A 15,333-nucleotide genomic window follows, 5' to 3' on the forward strand; every position below is an offset into this window, starting at 1 on the left:
AGAAGCTTTCGAAATGTCGTGGTACAGAAGAATGCTGAAGATTAGATGGGTAGATCACATAACTAATGAGGAGGTATTGAATAGGATTGGGGAAAAGAGAAGTTTGCGGCACAACTTGACTACAAGAAGGGATCGGTTGATCGGACATGTTCTGAGACATCGAGGGATCACCAATTTAGTATTGGAGGGCAGCGTGGAGGGTAAAAATAGTAGAGTTAGACCAAAAGATGAATACACTAAGCAGATTCAGAAGGATGTAGATTGCAGTAGGTACTAGGAGATTTGCACAGGATAGAGTAGCATGGAGAGCTGCATCAAACCAGTCTCAGGACTGAAGACCAAAACAACAATATTCTGTTAGCTTAATGTGCAACAAACACGCTGTAGTAGTTTCATTGTTGGGACTCCTGTTCCCCGCCTGTGAGAGGCAGGTAAGGTCAGACGTGTTCAGTATCGCCTATCGCTGCATTGGAGGTAACACGCGAGGAACATGCAGCTTTGGAATTCTGCTTTCATCTCAACAAATCCTTTTCTGAGGCGTATACAGTGCTACAGGCCTATGGAGAGTGTTTTTCCCTACAGTACAGCTCGAAGGTGGTTTACACTGTTTAAGGAGGGGAGACTATAAATTTCTAAGGAAGGTGGACCCGGTGCTTCAGTTACTGCTCGCACGGAAGAAAACATCGACATTGGTGCTGTGATTGTGAGACAGGATCGCCGAATTACCTTAAGATCAGAGACTCACTCTGGAAACATCCCCCAGGCTGTGTCTCCGCAATATCCTTTCGTCGAGGAGTGCTTGTTCTGCAAAGTTCACAAGAGAGTTTCTGTGAAGTTAGGAAAGTAAGAGGCGAGGTGCTGGCGGTTATAAAGCTGTGAGGACGGGGCGTGAATCGTGCTTGGGTAGCTCAGATGGTAGAGCACTTTCCCGCGAAAGGCAAAGGTCCTGAGTTCGAGTCTCGATCCGGGACACAGTTTTAATCTGCCAGGAGGTTTCATACCTTAAGCTCACTTTCTGAAATACTGAACATTGCATTGGGTGCCACCCACACGTTGATGACAGAAAAATCACACATGTCACGTGTTTGTGCGCGATGGGTTCCAAGACTGTTGATTCCCGAACAAAAGGACATACACGTGCAGAAATGCGTGCAATTAAAGTTGATGTTAGAGGGAGATCCGGAGTTTCTTTCGGATGTAATCACTGATGATGAAACTTGGATACATTATTTTGGTCCTGAGAGCAAACAGCAAAGCTCAATGTGGAAATCTCCTTCATCACCAAAACCCAAAAAGCGAAAGTGGTTGCTTCTGCTGGGAAAGTTATGGTCGTCTCATTCTTTGATATTCATGGAATGGTTCATCAGCATGTTGTACCTGCACACATATCAGTAACTGGACAATACTACAGGAATGTCCTAAAAACATTGCAAGTGCATATCAGGCGCAAAAGGCCACATTTCCCTGAAGCAGTGTTGGATGCTGCACCACGATAATGCGCGGTAGCGCTTCCACACACATACGAAATACACCTTGTCTTCACAGTACAGGGTGTTCAAAAAACAACGGTACGTCCTGTTCTACATAAATAAGGTACTAAAACAGTAATACTACCTTGCATCTACATAGTACAGGGGCGTTCAAAAAGGCATGCTTATTTGCATCTACAATTACATAGTACACAGTGTTCAAATAATAACGCTACTTGAAATCCACACCTAAAAGGAACAGCGTACTCAAACAGTAATGTTACTGTATGTCTACATAGTACAGTGTGTTCAAAAAGCAACGCCACCTTGCCACTATAATATAGTACAGGATGTTAAAACAGTACACGGTACATTTACATAATACCAGATGTTCTAAAAGTAACGTTACAGTACATATGCATAATACAGGGTGTTCAAACTGTAAAGCTACTTCACATATACATTCGTATGGTACAAAGTACTCAAACAGTAATGTTATAGTACGTCTACATAACACACGGCATTCAAAAGGTAGCACCACCTTGCATCTATAATACACACACATCAAAAAAAGTTTTGCATCACCCCAGTTCCCAGAACTCCTGGATATAGATATTGTATGGATATTGTATCATAGACACAGTCCTTTGTTCACATATGTCACTAAATCCGCCCAAAGATGTAAACAACCATTCATGAGCAGCGCCTATTAGATGGAGGGGGTCCAACAGCCAGTCAGTTCCGGTCATTCCACCAGGAAGGAGGTACACGGCTCGTGTTGTCTGTAGTTCATCCATGCCTAGACAGTCAATACCGTGGTTCGATCGCGTCCGAATTTTTACTTTTGTGCCAGGAAGGGCTCTCAACAAGGGAAATGTCCAGGCGTCTCCGAGTGAGCCAAAGCGATGTTGTTCGGACATGGAGGAGATACAGAGAGACAGGAACTGTTGATGACATGCCTCACTCAGCCTGCCCAAGGGCTACTACTGCAGTGGATGACCGCTACCTACGGATTATGGCTCGGAGAAATCCTGACAGCAACTCCACCATGTTGAATAATGCTTTTCGTGCAGCCACTGGACGTCGTGTTACGACTCATACTGTGCTCAATAGGCTACATGATGGGCAAATTCGCTCCCGTCGTCATGGCGAGGTCCATCTTTGCAACCACGACACCATGCAGCACGGTATAGATGGGCCCAACAATATTCCGGATGGACAGCTCAGGACTGGCATCACATTCTGTTCAACGATGAGTGTCGCGTATGCATTCAACCAGATAATCGTCGGAGACGTGTTTGGAGGCAACCCGGTCAGGCTGGACGTCTTAGACACACTGTCGAGCGAGTGCAGCAAGGTGGAGGTTCCCTGCTGTTTTGAGGCTGCATTATGTGGTGCCGACGTACGCTTCTGGTGGTTACGGAAGGCGCCGTGGTGGCTGTACGATACGTGAATGCCATCCTCCGACCAATAGTGCAACTATGTCGGCAGCTTATTGGCGAGGCATTCGTCGTCATGGACGACAATTTGCGCCCCCATCGTTCACATCTTGTCAATGACTTCCCTCAGGATAACATCGTTCGACTAGAGTGGCCAGCATGTTCTCCAGACATGAACCCAATCGAAAGTGCCTGGGATAGATTGAAAAGAGCTTTCTGCGTGACGTGACCCACCAACCACTCTGAGGAAATTACGCCGAATCGCCGTTGAGGAGTGGGACAGTCTAGACCAACAGTGCCTTGATGAACTTGCGGATAGTATGCCACGACGAATACAGGCAAGCGTCAAAGCAAGAGTACATGCTACTGGGTATTAGACGTACCAGTGTGTGCAGCAATCTGGACCACCACCTCTGAAGGTCTCGCTGTATGGTGGCACAACATGCAATGTGTGGTTTTCATGACCAATAAAAAGGGCGGAAATGATGTTTATGTTTATCTCTGTTCCTATTTTCAATACAAGTTCCAGAACTTTCGGAACCGAGGTGATGCAAAACTTTTTTTGATGTGTGTAGTACAGGATATTCAAACAGTAAACCGTACATCTAGATAGTACAGTATGTCCTAAAAGTAACGTTACATACATCCACATAGTCCAGGGTGCTCAAACAGTACCCCACTTTACATCCACATCTCCATACTGCGGAGCGCTCAAAAAGTTATGCTACCTTAGATCTATATAGAAAGGGTGTTCAAACTGTAACACTACTTCACATCCACATCTAGATAGTACAAGGCACTCGAACAGTAACACTACTTTGTAATCCACGTAGTACAGGTTGTTCAAAAAGTAGCACTTTCTTGCGTCTCTAATTGCATAGGATAGGATGTTCAAACAAACTCTACCGTACATCTACATAGTACAGGATGTTCTAAAAAGTGTTACACTACATTTTTATCGTATAGAGTGTTCAAAAAATAACTCTATCTTGTATCTGATTAGTACAAGATGCTCAACAGCAGTGCTACCTTACATGTACATAATACAGTGTGTTCAAAAAGTAATGCTAAGTTGCATCTGTATCTACGTAGTAGAGGATCTTCAAGTACTGGTTCTACCCTACACACAAAGGGTGTTCAGCAGTAGCGCAACCCTACATCTTTAAAGTACATGGGTGTTCAATTATTAGAGTTATCATCCATCTACACTCCTGGAAATTGAAATAAGAACACCGTGAATTCATTGGCCCAGGAAGGGGAAACTTTATTGACACATTCCTGGGGTCAGATACATCACATGATCACACTGACAGAACCACAGGCACATAGACACAGGCAACAGAACATGCACAATGTCGGCACTAGTACAGTGTATATCCACCTTTCGCAGCAATGCAGGCTGCTATTCTCCCATGGAGACGATCGTAGAGATGCTGGATGTAGTCCTGTGGAACGGCTTGCCATGCCATTTCCACCTGGCGCCTCAGTTGGACCAGCGTTCGTGCTGGACGTGCAGACCGCGTGAGACGACGCTTCATCCAGTCCCAAACATGCTCAATGGGGGACAGATCCGGAGATCTTGCTGGCCAGGGTAGTTGACTTACACCTTCTAGAGCACGTTGGGTGGCACGGGATACATGCGGACGTGCATTGTCCTGTTGGAACAGCAAGTTCCCTTGCCGGTCTAGGAATGGTAGAACGATGGGTTCGATGACGGTTTGGATGTACCGTGCACTATTCAGTGTCCCCTCGACGATCACCAGTGGTGTACGGCCAGTGTAGGAGATCGCTCCCCACACCATGATGCCGGGTGTTGGCCCTGTGTGCCTCGGTCGTATGCAGTCCTGATTGTGGCGCTCATCTGCACGGCGCCAAACACGCATACGACCACCATTGGCACCAAGGCAGAAGCGACTCTCATCGCTGAAGACGACACGTCTCCATTCGTCCCTCCATTCACGCCTGTCGCGACACCACTGGAGGCGGGCTGCACGATGTTGGGGCGTGAGCGGAAGACGGCCTAACGGTGTGCGGGACCGTAGCCCAGCTTCATGGAGACGGTTGCGAATGGTCCTCGCCGATACCCCAGGAGCAACAGTGTCCCTAATTTGCTAGGGAAGTGGCGGTGCGGTCCCCTACGGCACTGCGTAGGATCCTACGGTCTTGGCGTGCATCCGTGTGTCGCTGCGGTCCGGTCCCAGGTCGACGGGCACGTGCACCTTCCGCCGACCACTGGCGACAACATCGATGTACTGTGGAGACCTCACGCCCCACGTGTTGAGCAATTCGGCGGTACGTCCACCCGGCCTCCCGCATGCCCACTATACGCCCTCGCTCAAAGTCCGTCAACTGCACATACGGTTCACGTCCACGCTGTCGCGGCATGCTACCAGTGTTAAAGACTGCGATGGAGCTCCGTATGCCACGGCAAACTGGCTGACACTGACGGCGGCGGTGCACAAATGCTGCGCAGCTAGCGCCATTCGACGGCCAACACCGCGGTTCCTGGTGTGTCCGCTGTGCCGTGCGTGTGATCATTGCTTGTACAGCCCTCTCGCAGTGTCCGGAGCAAGTATGGTGGGTCTGACACACCGGTGTCAATGTGTTCTTTTTTCCATTTCCAGGAGTGTATATCTACATAAAACAGGGTGGTCTAACAGTAAAACCACTATACACCTACGCAGTACAACGTGTTCAAACACTAACGCTGCCTTTTATTTATATCTATATAATTATTCTGCAATTCACGCTAATTGCATGGAAGGCAAGATGCCAGAATGAGAATGCTTGGAAGTGTCGTCAGGAAGCCCATGGAGGTGGCGCTTACAAAACCCTCTTTTGACAAATACTAGATTATTATTCGTCAGTCTGGGATCAGTGCCAAACAAGATTCATAGAGGGAATAGGTAGTTGCCAATTGTGAAACGCCATTGGTTCGCTAATGTGCACAGTTCTATTGTCTGCAAGTGACATGACCTGCTTTGTCTTCCTGTACGATGACGTAGGGATTTCCCCCATTCAGATTTTTTCCTAACCCCCCCCCCTACTCTCCCACCACCTCCTCTTTACTTCCACATTAGTTTGGTGGGAGAGTGAGGGGAGCCGAGGAGGGGGTGGGGGTTGCTGTACGGTGATTTTGGGGAATGCGACTCCTCTTTCATTCTGCGCCACTGTGCAACAACAGCGGGCAGAGTAATCATTGAGTGACAGCTAATTTGCAGAGCTGTCACTGCCCTTCGTGGTGAACATGCTTGTCGCTTGTCACACGAGCTGCCGACATCCGTGGTCGCGTCCGTCGCGAAACAGGGATTACCTCCCCGGAGGCAGAATTTAATCCGAACATCCTTACTTACACGAGTCCCATAGCGTCATTATACGTAGAGAGGTGTAGAGTGTGTAGTAACTGGGATTTTTGTTGCTATGATATTTCTTTATAGAACAATGGAAAAACTGGTAGAAGCTAGTCCTGGTGCATATCAGTTTGGATACCAGAGAAATGTGGGAAAACGTGAGGCAATACTGACGCTACAACTTACAGCTAGAGGATATGTTAAGGAAAGGCAAAGAGGCGTTTATAGCATTTATAGGCTTAGAGGAATACTCTCTTAGAAATTGTGAATAAATTAGGTTTACAATACATCATTCAGTCTGTACAATCAGTAAGGTGTAAAGGAAACCAAAGGAGAAATTGGAGTAGGAATTAAAGTTCATGGAGAAGAAATGAAAACGATGAGGTTTGCCGATGACATTTCAATTCGGTCACAGACAGCGATGGAGCAGTTGAACGGAATGGCCAGTGCCTCCAAAGGAGGTTATAAGCTGAACATCAACAAAAACAAAAGGATATGGAATGTACTCTAGTTAAATCAGATGATGCTGAGGGAATTACATTAGAACATGAGACTCTAGAAGTTGTAGATGAATTTGCTATTTCGGTAGCAAACTAACTGATGATGACCGAAATAGAGAGCATGCAGAATGTAGACTGACAATGACAAGGAAAGCGTTTCTGAAGGAGAGAAATATGTTAAGATCGAATATTGATTAAAGCGTACGAAGTCTTTTCTGAAAGTATTTATAAGGAGTGTAGCCATGTACGGAAGTGAAATGAGAGCGGTAAACAGTTTAGGCAAGTGAAACATGGACGATAAACAGTTTAGACACAAAGAAAATAGAAGCTTTTGAAATATGGTGCTGCAGACGAATGTTGAGGATTAAATGGGTAGATCACGTAAGTAATGAGGAGGTAATGAATAGAATTGGGGAAAAACAAATTTCTGGGCCAGCCTGACTAGAAGAAGGTATCGGTTTGTACGACACATTCTGAGACATCAAGGGATCACCTTCCAAAGGTTACGTTCAGAAACATAACGAAAAGTGGTTTTGCGAACTAAATCGTGTACTGACTCCGACAGGAAAAATTAAACGTGCTGCACCCTACATTATTGGGCACTGGGTTTCAGCTGCCTGGAAACGTATCGAAGCACCAGTGATCGTAAAATCATTCAAGATTCCAGTAATGACGACATTAGTGAATAATGATGAGTAAGGCCTGTAATTTACAGTATGTTTCCGTGTGTGTCATGTAGGTAATCAAGTTAGGCGTTCTTTTATAATGATAAAATGTCACTTATTACCGTAGTGAGTAACTTAAAAGTAAATTATTGTTGCTTTTTGTAGTTCATGTATACGTTCAATGTTGTTTGGAATAAAGTTAGCGTTGTAAAATAAATTCCAACAATACAAAAATAGCCTACCAACGATCTAAATTCCTTTTTTTAATTAATTTTGAAAATTAGGGTGCTCATTATATTCAATGGCGCATTAGATTCGGGGAAATACGGGTTATATGGTTGTGTTGTGTAGCGGGGGCCTCAGTGTTTCCCAGATTCCCAGTTTGTCCCTACTATGTGTGGGGTGGCGCTAATTCCCTCCATGACATACATAAGCACGTTGACTAACAGTGTGGCCCTGTACCGCAAGGCTGTTGTAGGGTTGCTGTCCGTCGATTCCTGGTATGAACTGAGTTTTCTTCACTATGGGTTTCAAGCATTACTAGCTGGTACTTCTTACCTTTTCGGTTTTCGTATTTTCCTCGTTTCATTGTAGGTTTTCAACTGGTCAGTTTTATTTTTGACGCCCTGCTTGTTTCGGGTAACAGTATTTTATTCTGAGGAGCTTTCGTCCCCCTCCTTCCAATGTCGTGAGCGTAATGTTTTACTTACGTGTGCGTGTTTCATATTCGTTGTCATAGAGCATCGATTATTATGATAGGTATCCATTTTCTTTTTGTTTCAGATGTCGACTGTGTGTTTCCTATCTTGTAGATGTGGAGTTGAAAGTTGATATGATATCACAATACCGGTCATGCTCCTGTAAATAAATGTTCTGGTAAAGGAGAAAGCGGTTTATTTCTGAAAAAAAAAAGGATTGCTTCTACAGCGGTTGCCTTCAACAAAACAGACTATTGGTTGTTATATTGCATGGGCTACACGTGCTGGTCACCATAGCTTGTGACAGATGGACATGAACCGACAAGGGAATAAACAGAGTGAGAGGAAAAGGAGGATATGGACAGAGAGAAAGATGAAGGGTGAGATGCATGAGGCAGGTGAAAGATGTAGAGATGTAGTAAATAGGTGGAAAAGGAAGAGGGGGGAGGCGGATATAGAGACAGGGAAATAATTATGTTCAGCGGGAGGAAGGAGGAAGATGTCGTCAGAGAGAGAGAGAGGATGCAAAAATTGGACAAAGGAGGGGGGACGAGAAGATGAAGAGACGGAGTGAGTGGAGAAGAGCAGATAGACAGATAGAAGTGGCAGAACGAGATGACGGACAGAAGGAGGCAGTGGTGGACACAGAGGAAGAGGTTCAAATGGCTCTGAGCACTATGGGACTTAACTTCTGAGGTCATCAGTCCCCTAGGCTTAGAACTACTTAAACCTAACTAACCTAAGGACATCACACACATCAATGCCCGAGGCAGGATTCGACCCTGCGACCGCAGCAGCGGCGCGGTTCCGGACTGAAGCGCCTAGAACTGCTCAGTCACAGTGGCCGGCGAGTAGGAGGTATGTTCAATATATGTAGAACAGATACTCTGGGGAAGCTGCAGCGAGGAGGCTAGTAAGGAATATGGATGGACCCAAAATTGAACCCTGTGGGACTCATTTTGAAATTTCTCCACAGTCGCTAATCTTTTCCATCTTTCCCACGTTATTTGGAGTATTCAACAGAACTTTTTGCATTCTGTTCGTTGAGTACGGTTCAAACCTGTTGTTTGTAAGCCATCGATTCCATAAAACTTGTGCGACTGCTACGGTCGCAGGTTCGAATCCTGCCTCGGGCATGGATGTGTGTGATGTCCTTAGTTAGGTTTAAGTAGTTCTAAGTTCTAGGGGACTGATGACAACAGCAGTTGAGTCCCATAGTGCTCAGAGCCATTTTTTTGAACCAGAAAACTTGACTTTTTCTAATAGTGTAACATGATCTTCCAAAATCAGACGATTTGAAAGGATCACAGAAAATACGACCTGGTGATTTCATTATTTAAAACGTGCAGTGCTTGTGGTTGAATTGGTCAACAGTATCCCAGTTGAGTAATGCCTCTTACCAGACTCCCGCGTCCCCGAACCGCCATATCATCGTCTGCAGCAGCAGTAGCATCAGCAGTAATGTTGCAAATCTCGTTAATAACGAGATGTGGCTGCGGCTATGTTTTCTAGAAGCCGTGTCAAATGAAAGGCGGGCCGCGTATTCATTACGGAGGGATGCGAAACCCGCTGTCAGCGCATCAAACACTCGCCGTCACTACCTGTGGCTTTGTTAGCCGTCGCCCGGGCCGCCTTGTTAGCGGCGAGTCTGCACCCAATTAGCAGAGAGGGCGGGAGTGGTGGGGGGAGGGGAGGAGGAGAGGCTGCAGGCTGCTGAGGATGCGGTGCGACCTACATCCCGTGTGGCGCAGGTCTGCGGCGAGAGTAAAGGACGCAGTGACGAGCCGTTCCTGGAACTACCCCGAGTAGAGCCTCGCGCATTATACTAGGACACGACACGATACCGGCCATGTTTATACAGCCGTGTCATAATTGCATACTGCCTGACATAAAATAGTGAAGCACCGAAAAGACATGTTCGAATGTCAATGTAAATTCGCATACGTACGCCCCATCGGTGGGCACGTAAATGGTCAGAGCTGCAATTCTTTGTGACAAACGCGGGATGTGTCCAAAAAATATAGGAACTTTTTCCACCAAGTTACTCTACTCTTACCTTTTACGTATCGTGCATTGTCACCTCCGAAATATGCCTCCCCACAATTGATATGCCGTTTCCACTTTGCGCAAGCACTCTTGGTACGCCTCTTACTTTGTCGCGCGAAGTGCCGTCTGCGAATTTTCTTTTATCTCTTCTATCGCTGCCAATCTTCGTCCTTTCAACAGGGTTTTCAGGTTTGGAAATAAAAAAAAAGTCTGCAGCGGCCAGGTCTGGAGAGTAAGGAAGATGAGGCAGAACAGTGATTTCGTTCCCTGTGCAATAGTCACACACCTACAGGGATGAGCGTGGAGGTGCCATGAATTGTCTCGGCACATTTCAGTCCGTTTCCTTCTCACATTTTCTCGCGGGCGTCCCGATAGTAACACCGATTAACAGGTTGTCCCTGTGCCACGAATTCATGATGGAATGATCCTTCACAGTCGAATAAAATTTCGTTTGTTGGCAAGGGGAAGCCGACAAGCTTTTACCACCTTTCGACCTGTCGGCGATGACATAATCCAAGCCCACGCCCTGCAATCTTTCTCAAACATTTCTCCAGAAACTATCTGGTAAAAAAAAAATTCATTTATGCTTTGCATTTAGCTTTTTATATGTCAGTTTCATTACGATGTGTCCGTCATTTCGTTAATGCTCATAGTTACTGTGATACATATGTGGATGTAAAACACTGCGAGAAATTCGAAAAAGGTTTGCAATGAAAAATATGAGCCACATATTAGATAACACGTTGCTGCATCTGAAACTTAACTGACATATTGAACTTTTCTTTAGACTTGAGTGGGCGTCTCTGTCTGTCACAAACTCGAGAAAATTGATCTGACATAGCGTTCTCACTTTTTTATCGTGTCACGCCAACGCTAAAACTAGAGTGAAATATCCACAGAGTAATCATATTATAATTCTGATTTACATGTATCTCACTTCAGTTACGTTTATTACTGTGAAAATATTGTGACAACAGTGAAAGAGCCTGTAATACGCAATCACTCAAATGTCAACAGAAAATGCAACATCCTTCAGAAGCAAAAGTACTGTGATGCATTATTGCACATTACTGTTACGTGCTCAGTCCAGTTTATGTTTTAGAGTTTCATGTGTTATTACTCTTAAACTGTTTGCTCAAGGAGAGAAATTGATATATGTCTCAAAATGGTTCAAATGGCTCTGAGCACTATGGGACTTAATTGCTGAGGTCATCAGTCCCGTAGAACTTAGAACTACTTAAACGTGACTAACCTAAGGACATCACACACATCCATGCCCGAGGCAGGATTCGAACTTGCAACCCTAGCGGTTACGCGGTTCCAGACTGTAGCGCCTAGAACCGACCGGCCACTCCGGCCGGCGATATATGTCTCATTTAGCGATAAAGATGGTAAGGATGTCCGATATTTCAAGCTAAAGATGCTGGATTGTCAATCAGTATCGCCAGGGTTCTGGATACTTTGAACTTTAACCGTATAATCCAATGGAAATTTTATGAATAAACATAACTCATACAATGTAGGCTTTCACGGCCGGTGTTGTCTTCAGTTTTCCGGGCTGAGAGGCCGTGGTCGATGTATACAATTTCCATCTGACGTTTCGTCTCCATCTGCGGGAGACATCTTCTGAGGTCGTCCGGCTACTGCCTCTGAGGCTCCAGGTACTCTCGCATTTATAGAGCGCATAGAGGGCACCACCATTCGTCACGTGATGCCGACGGTATGCCTATGTTTGGAAGGCGTCATCATTCTCGATTAAGAGTAATCGATTGTGATTCTGCTGGCGCAACGTCGACATCCATATTTTGTCCAACTTTAAAACTTCCTCTTTTCTATTGAAGTTGTTGTGGTGTTTGTGAATTTCTATTGCTTCTCTATACTAGCTGGATGTCTTCTTGGTGCACCTGAACAGCATTAACCCGAAGATACAGTTTACGATGGAGAAAGAGAGCAATGGTCAACTCAGGTTCCTGGATGTGTCGGTAATTAAACGGGTGGATGGGACGCTGGGCCACAAGGTATATAGAAAGAACACTCACACGGATCGATACCTTCACAAAGAATCTAACCATCATCCTCGGCAAAAAAGAGGTGTCATTAAAACCTTGGTGGACAGAGCCAACAAAACCTGCGAGCCGTCTTACTTACAAGATGAACTGAATCACCTACGGTCAGCCTTCATCAAAAATGGATATACAAGTAAGGAAATTGATCGAGCCCTCCATCAAAGAAGAAAAGAAGCCAGAAGTCCAGAGCGACAACGGATACCTACTGGAAAAGTTTTCCTACCGTTTATTAATAGGGTTACAGACCATGTCGGGAAAGTTCTGGCCAAGTATGGGATCGAAACAATCTTCAGACCCACCAATAAGATTAAGGAATATTTAAGAACTGCAAAAGACGCCCGACATCCCCTAGCAACACCTGGGGTATACAAAATTCCATGCAGTTGTGGACAAGTATATATTGGAACAACGAAAAGAAGTGTAAACACACTCTTAGCCGAACATAAAATAAACTGTCGCTTAGGACACATCGAAAAATCGGCGGTAGCTGAGCATGTTTTTCGAGATGGGAATCATGAAATTAAATTTAATGAGACAAGCGTTCTAGCATGGACATCCCACTATCATGCGCGCATGTATAGAGAAGCAATAGAAATTCACAAACACCACAACAATTTCAATAGAAAAGAAGAAGTTTTAAAGTTGGACAAAATATGGATGTCGACGTTGCGCCAGCAGAATCACAATCGATTACTCTTAATCGAGAATGATGACGCCTTCCAAAGATAGGCATACCGTCGGCATCACGTGACGAATGGTGGTGCTCTCTATGCTCTCTATAATGCGAGAGTACCAACAGCCTCAGTGGCAGTAGCCGGACTATCTCGGAAGATGTCTCCCGCAGATGGAGACGAAACGTCAGGTGGAAATTTTATACATCGACCACGGCCTCTCAGCCCGGAAGTTTTAACTGAAAACATAACCCATTTGCAAAAAAAAAAGGTTCACAAAGACACCGAAGAGTGTAGCACATCTGTTACGCGAAATTGATTTTTCTCTTTTTTATCCAGTTTTTAGTAAATGAAATGAAAAAAAGCCTGTTATACCTGATAAGAAACAAATATTGAAAAATATCGGTAAAAAAATGGTTCAAATGGCTCTGAGCACTATGGGACTTAACATCTGTGGTCATCAGTCCCCTAGAACTTAGAACTACTTAAACCTAACTAACCTAAGGACATCACACACATCCATGCCCGAGGCAGGATTCGAACCTGCGACCGTAGCAGTTGCTCGGTTCCGGACTGAGCGCCTAGAACCGCTAGACCACCGCGGCCGGCAAATATCGGTAACTCAGAATTAAAATACCGGTATCGGCTTTAACAGATCGGTTTTTCCCAATTATAGTGTCAGCGCCCACTTCCTTTGGAACCTGAATTAATTACGTTTTTGACTGTTCCTTTGTATGAAAGTGAAATGTAGACGTGAAATTGAGCAGCCGACTCTCGACGTCGGCCTGAGTGCTGTGGAACTTATCTTCTGGTGCCGCACGCCGACGCCTTCCAGAGCCTTGTGTGAGGAAGCTGCTGGAAGCGGAGGTGGGGCAGGACCATGTGTGGGCTCCAGACGGCGCCTGGTGCGCTGGAGTGTTCTGTCCAGTCCCGTCCCGTCCAGTCCCCCGCCCACGCAGTGTCCTCGTTAGCGGCCGCTTTGTGGACACAGAGTGGCAATCAGCGGACACAGGCGCGGGTAGGCGGGCTATTGTTTCCAGATATCGCGCAGGGCCAGGCGCGCAGGGCTCTGCAGGGAAGGGCTGAGGGTTGGGCTTATAGGGCGTAATACTCTAACCCAAACGTACCGGGCGCTCCGCCCTTTATTACACGGCGCCATTGGCGCTACAGGCTCCAGCTTCCTCAGCAGGAGCCGTTGCCTCCGGAGAGGCCATTCCGACACCGCTACCTCGCCACCTGCACCTTCACTTCACCAGCTGGAGTCGGGTGCACGATCGTGAAAAGCTAGCCCACACGAATTTCACAGCTCAGTTCCCTTTCTCCAAGATAAAAAAAATGTGCACAATTCTGAAGGTGGCAGGGGGAAAATGCAGGGAGCGAAAGGCTATTTACAATTTGTACAGAAACCAGATGGCAGTTATAAGAGTCGAGGGACATGAAAGGGAAGGGAGTGAAACAGGGTTGTAGCCTATCCCCGATGCTATTCACTCTACATACTGAGCAAGCATTAAAGGAAACAAAAGAAGAATTCGGAGTAGGTATTAAAATCCATGCAGAAGAAATAAAAACTTTTAGGTTCGCCGATGACATTGTAATTCTGTCAGAGACAGCAAAGGACTTGGAAGAGCAGCTGAACAGAATGGACAGTGTCTTAAAAGGAGGGTATAAGATGAACATCAACAAAAGCAAAACGAGGATAATGGAATGTAGTCGAATTAAGTCGCGTGGTGTTGCGGGAATTAGATTAGGAAATAAGACGCTTAAGATAGTAAATGAGTTTTGCTATTTGGGGAGCAAAATAACTGATGATGGTCGAAGTAGAGAAGATATAAAATGTAGACTGGCAATGGCAAGGAAAGCGTCTCTGAAGAAGAGAAATTTCTTAACATCGAGTATAGATTATGTGTCAGGAAGTCGTTTCTGAAAGTATTTGTATGGAGTGTAGCCATGTATGGACGATAAATAGTTTAGACAAAAAGAGAATAGAAGCTTTCGAAATGTGGTTCTATAGAAGAATGCTGAAGATTAGATGGGTAGATCACATTACTAATGAAGAGGTATTGAATAGAATTGGGGAGAAGAGAAGTTTGTGACACAACTTGACTAGAAGAAGGGATCGATTGGTAGGACATGTTCTGAGGCATCAAGGTGTAATGTCTCTTGCAGCGGTCTCTCCGCGATATTTTCAGAAATTATATAAATTATATAACTCAGTACATATCTCGAAATATCTCTCCTTATCTTACCGATTATCAATCCAAAGTAGTTTCAAGCCCAATTATTCCTTGGAGCGTCCATTTACTCCATGGAATAGCTTCTCTGCTATCTATGTTTTCTCTTATGAAAAGAATAAAAACTTCTTGTCGATGAGTCGTAAAAGAAGGATCTATATGTACGTATTGTTGAGCGAGTCGCCATCTTGATGAGAT

General features: G+C 45.3%; 1 protein-coding gene across 1 annotated transcript in view; it reads left to right on the top strand.

Annotated features, from left to right (window-relative positions):
• LOC124550682 (amyloid-beta-like protein) overlaps positions 1-15,333 on the top strand; it is a 592,369-nt gene that overhangs the window by 542,431 nt on the left and 34,605 nt on the right. The gene's annotated exons all lie outside the window — the stretch shown is intronic.

The sequence above is a fragment of the Schistocerca americana genome, chromosome 9 (genome assembly GCF_021461395.2).
Source record: "Schistocerca americana isolate TAMUIC-IGC-003095 chromosome 9, iqSchAmer2.1, whole genome shotgun sequence".
NCBI lineage: Eukaryota > Metazoa > Arthropoda > Insecta > Orthoptera > Acrididae > Schistocerca > Schistocerca americana.